Genomic DNA, 7,022 nt, shown 5'->3' with positions numbered 1-7,022 from the left:
GGGTGTCTGCCCTGTCCTCTCCTCCATCCTTCTTTCCTTCCATCTTCTTCTATCTTTCTTTCCTTCATTCTTTCCTCGTCCTTCTGCCTACGGATGACTTTATACTCCCTCTTCTGTCTTTCTTTGCTTCATTCTTTCCTCTTTCTTCTGCCTGTAGGTGACTCTACACTGAGTGACAAGCCAAATAGTTTCCTGTACACCAGGAAACTATTTACTACGCTGGGTGGTAACCATTTAACCAAATTCTGGCGCCTGGTGGTTTAGTGGGTAATTATTGTGCTCCAATCGGATTGAGCCGGTGAAGGTTTATATCCAAGGGGTGGTTAGGGTTTATTGTTCACGTAATGCCACTCAGAGATGAGTGAGGTTGGTCACTCTCATCTTAAATGTCAGGACCAACTGTCTAGCCCAGGGCTTCTACGCTCCTCATGGGGCAACGTAGGATTGGATGATGATCATGATTATATACTAATTTCTTTACGCCCCTATCGAGAGGATGGTGGAAGATAGGGTTGGTGTATGGGCAAAGTAATGGATGATGGTGGTTCAGTAGTGTGTATGTATGTGTGTGGGGGGGACACCAATATCTCTCCTGGTCTATCTCTAATCTTGTCCACCACTTCCCTTTCCCCGAGGCTGGTGAAGAACGTACACAACTTTACTCTAACTTGGCCCAAATTTTTCATCTTTTTGCAATTAGCTTCACATTTCTCGGTGACTGAAAAGGATAGCACTACAGCTGAACATGCTTACGACAGCACTTCTGCTTGACTAGCATCATATTCTACTACTGTTGTTACAACTCAGCATTCAAGGCGGAGATGATAAATTTAGTCCAAGTTAGAGTCAAAAGGGTATAGTGATCGTGATAGTATTGCATATAGAGGTAAAACAGAAATCTCTTTATTGTCTAAAATGGATGGGATGTTTATTGAAACTGTGCAATGTACTGTATATAATTTTTTTTACAAGATCCATTGACTCAGTAACCATGACAACATATAAACATACACATACTTACGTCACACATCACACGAATATTCTTGTCTATTTTCGTTTACGGTGACAAAAATGACGTCGGTAACACAGCCTTGAAATATATCGAGAGAAGCATCGTGTAAGAGTGAAAGATAGAATTGTGTGTAAAAATGAGTCACTTATTCAAAGTTGTTAAGGAGGTTGAGCAGTCTTGTTGAAGGCATCAGTGAGTCCCATATGCATTCAAGGACCAAATCATGTAGCAGTTCACCTCTTCACCTCTCTTTCCTCTCCTTGTTAATATTTCTAAGCTGAGAGGCTCGGTATCTCTGGCCTAGGACGCTACTTTTAGCTACTTTGCCAGGGATGGAGGGCAGTGACGGACATGCCCTAAGTGTGACGCAGACGCAGTGAAAATAGAAAGTTAATTTTATGTCTTTGAGTCTGCCGTTCTGTGAGTGTCTCTAGCCAATCACTGCGTTACTCTTGAGTCATTTATTCCCACGACTTTCCTTTGCTTCCCTTATTCTCTTTCCTTCACCACATTTTCTTAATTCTTTTTTCTCTTTTTCCTTTTCCTCTCTCATTTTTCTGTTTTTTTTCTTTCTTTTCCAACTATAGAGGTCTGGCGTAGTCTTCGTTAACCCCTTCACCATCAAAATTTCTTCCTGGCTTTAATAACGTTGTTTGTCGGTGTCAGGAACATAACATATGAGCGGATGCAAGGGGCAAAAGCGATCCTGTCCAATGGGTTTTATATAGTGTGTGTGTGTGTGTGTGTGTGTGTGTGTGTGTGTGTGTTGGCAGTGGCTGGGAGCAACAAGAGAACCATAGTCTCTTCACCTGAACTTGGCCCAGATTTTCTTCTTTTTTGCAGCGTATTTCACGGAGCTCAGTGGCAGAAAAAGACGGTGTTGTGCATATACAGTAGATTCATTCCACAGTAGTTCTTGGTGATTAGCACCACATAGTGTTAATTTACTGTCGCACCTCATCACTCAAGCTACAGAAATGGCAATTTTCATCCAAGTGAAAGTGAACAGAGTATATCGTGTGTTCTCATCATTGCTATACGTTGATAGTGTAAGGATTCTTCTCTGCGGGTCGTCACTTCTCCTCCTGCTGCTGCTTCTTCTGCTCCTCCCGCTGCTGCTGGTGCTCGTACCTGTGAAGCAGCTCCTCCAGCTCCGCCTTGATGCTCTCCTCCACGTCCCTACTACTCGAGGAAGCAGGATCTCGAGCCCTCCCATCCTCCTCCTTGAACATCTCACGGTCGCACTCCGCCTCACTCAGTTCCCGCGAATCTGAGAAGGCCGAGGGTGGGTGGATGGGTCGAGGAGGAGTGAGAGTTGAAGTATCACTCGAGGAAGACTTACTCCGGGCTCTGTGGATGGATAGATACCTGCCTTAACACACCTTAACACGACCACACCTAAATACTTAACACCATATTTCATCTGCTGTGCTCCTTTCACCCTAACTTGGCCCAGATTTTCGTTCTTTTCCAACTTATTTCACGTAGTTAAGTGGGTGAAAAGGACAATGCTATGGCTACACATACTTTCTTTAGCACTTCTTTGTGACTAGATTACAAGTTAGTGTTAATCTCTTATTACAATCCAGTAAGTGAGCATGGAAGTGAAAAAGTTACTACATGACAGTATTGTGATACCAACTCTAACGTACGGAAGTGAAGCTTGGACATTGTTGGAAGGACACAAGTCAAGAGTGAGAGCCGTGGAAATGAGTTATTTAAGAGGAGCCTGTGGAGTCACATGGAGAGACAGGCTGACGAATGAGGATATAAAGGAGCGTTGTGGTGTTGATGTGGATGTGATAGGAAGCGTTATGAGGAACACACTGAGGTGGTTTGGCCATGTGGAGAGGATGGAGGGGGAAAGACTGACGAAGAGAGTGTATGTGAGTGAGGTGGAGGGAGAAAGAGGGAGGGGGAGGCCGAGGATGAGATGGAGAGATGGGGTGGAGAAGTATATGAGAGAGGGGGGTGTGAGTTGGGAGCAGGGGAGTGAAATGGCGGGGGACAGGGCGACTTGGAGGCGATTTGTTTGTGGCCACCCCAAACGGGATTGAGGCGTCTGGCGATAGATAGATAGATAGACAATCCAGTATTTACGATCAAGGGATGAGATTTTTAGGTCTAGTTATGGAGAAAAGGCACTATGGGAAATTATTATTATTATTATTTCCCCTCGATACCTCTCAGGCACAGTCACGCGATTCGCGTGACATGTGGATTTTCTCAATTTGATCAGTCACTCTAATCGCGTTCCTAAGCACAAAAAAATTAGCCAAAAATTAAGTTTCTGGCGAAATTGCGTCACATTTTGATGAATTGTAGCGAGTATAGCGCTTTCCAATGATAAGGCATTGGCAACACTGAGCTGCCTCAGTGGGCCCAGCACGTAGCAGTATACCTCAGTCTCTTCCAAGCAGCCAGGCGGTGGGTTGTGTTGTGTCTTCAGTCCCTTTAAACTCCTACTAATTCTCCCCCTCCTTCCTGAGCCGAAGCCCCTATGGACTCAGTGTGATATTGCAATATTTATGAGCATATTTGTATGTGATATTGTCGATGGAACATAGATATATGTCACGAAAAGGAATTGTGTCCGTTATGAAGCGTTAGGCCTACGAGCCGATATGCGTGTTCACTGTTGCAGGGTTTCACCTCTCGCCCTCCCCAAGGCCCATGGGGCGATTACAAATACGTATATAATGAAGCCAATGCCTAAAGTGTATTTTGTGTGAAAGATATTGTGGCTGGCTTGGTGAAATTATGGTATCATAGTGTGGAATGGGGCAGGCATCACATACAGTTTTTATAGTCGGGAAGGAAGAATTAGAGGTGTTTAGTGATGGAATTATTGTGATTCTGGTAGTGAAAATGCGTATGGAATTGTGTGAAATATATGTCAAACATGCTGCGGGTGTTCGTGAAGGAGTGTGGTGAGTGCCAGTACAATAGAGTCGCAGTGAGTGTTCACAGAGAAATATTTCATGCATTCACTGACTTTGCTAAAACAAAGTGCAAGTGTCAGAGACAAGAAATATGCCACAGCACATATACATACGTATGTTGTGCAGCGAATGTTCGTGGAGAAATCTATTGTGTGGATCGTGTGTGTTTTAGGCAAATGTATCGCAAGGAAAGAAGAAAATACGCCGCAGCCACAGACACACACACGCGCACACACACTCACCCACACCCACACGCTCACCCACATGCACACGCTCACCCACACGCACACGCTCACCCACACATGCACACGCTCACCCACACATGCACACGCTCACACACTACATAACTCCTCATCTTCAAGCTACTGCCAGCATCTCAACACCTCTGGAGGAAGTGAGTTATCCGTATTTTGTTGATCTGTATATTGACCTATTTCTATAGTTCAATATTTTTTACACATATAAATAATGTTTTTTACATACACACACATGAGATGGAAGAAAGTTCAGCTTCTTTGTCAGAACCTGGCAAAAAGACTAGTGGTCATGTCGAGTTTCTGACAGCACAATCAAAAACCTTATGATATTTTACGTGTATACTTTGAGTAAAAAAGAAAATAATAAAACAACGAGCGAAAATATGTAGCCGTGGGTGAGGTAGGGAAAGAGTGTTTTTTATCTCGCGTGCAGGTGGGGAAGCATATTCTACATTTGTAGTCCAATTACTCCAAAACTATTGGACGTATCGATTTCCCGTAAGAACCATGATAAAGAGCAGTAAATTCTACGTATGTTCATTTGCAGAATATAAGCCTCTGGGAGCATTTTCTGTTGGAAAAGTTGGGGGAACAGACTTTCGGTAAAGTCGAAAGCGCTTGGAGGAGTACTCTCACTTTGTCGGCCAATTACTCGAAAATTATTGAACGTATCTATTTCCTATAAGAACCATGATAAAGAGCAGTAAATTCTACGTATGTACTCGACATAACAATGTAATATCTATGATAAGAATTCGTTGTTACGTAGGCGGGAATATTGCATATGCTGTGCCCACATCACGAAAGTGACATACGGACGTGAGTTCCCAGTCGTTTTTGGCGATTTACTCGAGAACTTTGGGGCGTATGGAAACCAAGAGGTGCTCATTAGAAAGCTGGTGAAATTCTGCATAATATTATGCAATAAAAACATAACAACTGCGAGAAAATTTCCATAATAGAGCTCCTTGATTTTTGTTCAAAAATGGCTTTCAGTTTTTGGCTATTTTCTCGAAAACTACAAATCATATCAACACCGGATTTGTCTCTTTAGAAAGCTGATGAAATTCTCTATCAAAACTTTTAATAACATTTTCCTGTATGACGGAAAACACTCGAATGGTGATGTTGGGAAGTGAACGTGATGTAGCGAAATTTTATTCACGGCTGCCTAATGTTGTTTTATTTGTGTTTTCCTGTTTTTTTTGTGGTGCTTATCAGCTAGAACAAACATCGACGAATAAGATGACATAGGTTTCATGGCAGTATATTGATGTTTGGGTGGCGAAAATAAGGAGAGAATGCGTGTTATTTGCCGCTCGCGGGCAGCCGGGCCGTGCAGCTTCGCAGATAAAGTCGTGCGCCGGAAACTTACTGAAACTTACTGTGCGCGAGAGGGTTAAGATAAATAATGCCTGATGTTAACAGACAGAGATTATAATTTCTTGACCTACTTCGACTGCCCAACCACTGCCCGGTCTGCCGTGTGGACAACAAAGCAGGTATGCCCGGTAGTGGCCACAGCCCGCCGGGAACTGATGGATCTAGTAACACTGCTAAAGAAGCGAGGGATATACGCTCAGAAGGCAGTGCCCGCCAGGACATTGCCGCTCGTGTGGACGGGGCATTAGTTATTTTTTCTCTAAGGTTATTAGGTCCAAGATGGAAAGTCTAAAAAAAAGAAAAAAATGTAATCTGTGAGGCCAGCAAGAGGCGTGACAGGTTATCTAAGCAGTGTGGTGGAAGGAAGAGAGAAGTGGATGATGGCTAAAGTCTCCTCTTCTTTTAATACTTCTTTTTTCGCCTCCTCTTTTCTTATGCTATTTTTTATTCTTCTCATTTGAATATTCTTTTAAATCCTCCTCCTCTTTGTTTCTTTTTTCCAACTCTTTTTTACCGTCCTCCTTTCTCATACTCATTCTAACCACCTGCCAGTGTTACCACGCCACTAACCACCTGCCAGTGTTACCACGCCACTAACCACCTGCCAGTGTTACCACGCCACTAACCACCTGCCAGTGTTACCACGCCACTAACCACCTGCCAGTGTTACCACGCCACTAACCACCTGCCAGTGTTACCACGCCACTAACCACCTGCCAGTGTTACCACGCCACTAACCACCTGCCAGTGTTACCACGCCACTAACCACCTGCCAGTGCTACCACGCCACTAACCACCTGCCAGTGTTGGGCTACAAGGAAGAAGGTGTTGGGGAACTTCCTCAGTCGGCGAGAATACGAACCAAGGACTACCGATATAGGGAATGTGATTATACTGTTGCTGTGATTTATTTTTCATTATTATTTTATGATGATGATGATGATTGTTACTGTTATTGTCTCTATTATTATTATTATTATTATTATTATTATTATTATTATCATTATTATTTTTATTATTATCACTATTATTATGATTATTTTTATTATCATTATTATCATATTTATAATAATAATAATAATAATAATAATAATAATAATAATTTTGAATGTAATGGAGATGAGGTGTCTGAGGAGTATGTGTGGAGTGACGCGTATGGATCGGGTGCGAAATGATGAAGTGCGAAGGAGAACTGGAGTTGTTCGGGAGATGGCTGGTAGAGTTGAGCAGAGGGTGTTGCGATGGTTTGGGCATATGGAGAGAATGGATAATGAGCGATTGGTGAAAAAGATAACTAGATCTGATATGAGAGGTGTAAGGCTGAGAGGAAGACCACGAATAGGATGGATGGACAGTGTGAAGAGAGCGTTGGATGCGAGAGGGATGTTTGTTGAGCAAGGAAGAGTGGCTGTGCGTGACAGAAATAAA

General features: G+C 43.0%; 1 pseudogene; it reads right to left on the bottom strand.

Annotated features, from left to right (window-relative positions):
- Positions 1-2,085: 2,085 nt before the first annotated feature.
- The window catches only part of LOC145407427 (cell adhesion molecule Dscam2-like), a 78,220-nt pseudogene continuing 73,283 nt past the window's right edge, over positions 2,086-7,022 (bottom strand).

This window comes from Coenobita brevimanus, chromosome 73 (assembly GCF_032717465.1).
Source record: "Coenobita brevimanus isolate Jiangsu-jjx chromosome 73, ASM3271746v2, whole genome shotgun sequence".
Taxonomy (NCBI): Eukaryota; Metazoa; Arthropoda; class Malacostraca; order Decapoda; family Coenobitidae; genus Coenobita; species Coenobita brevimanus.
This window is presented reverse-complemented; position numbering and strand designations above follow the sequence as displayed.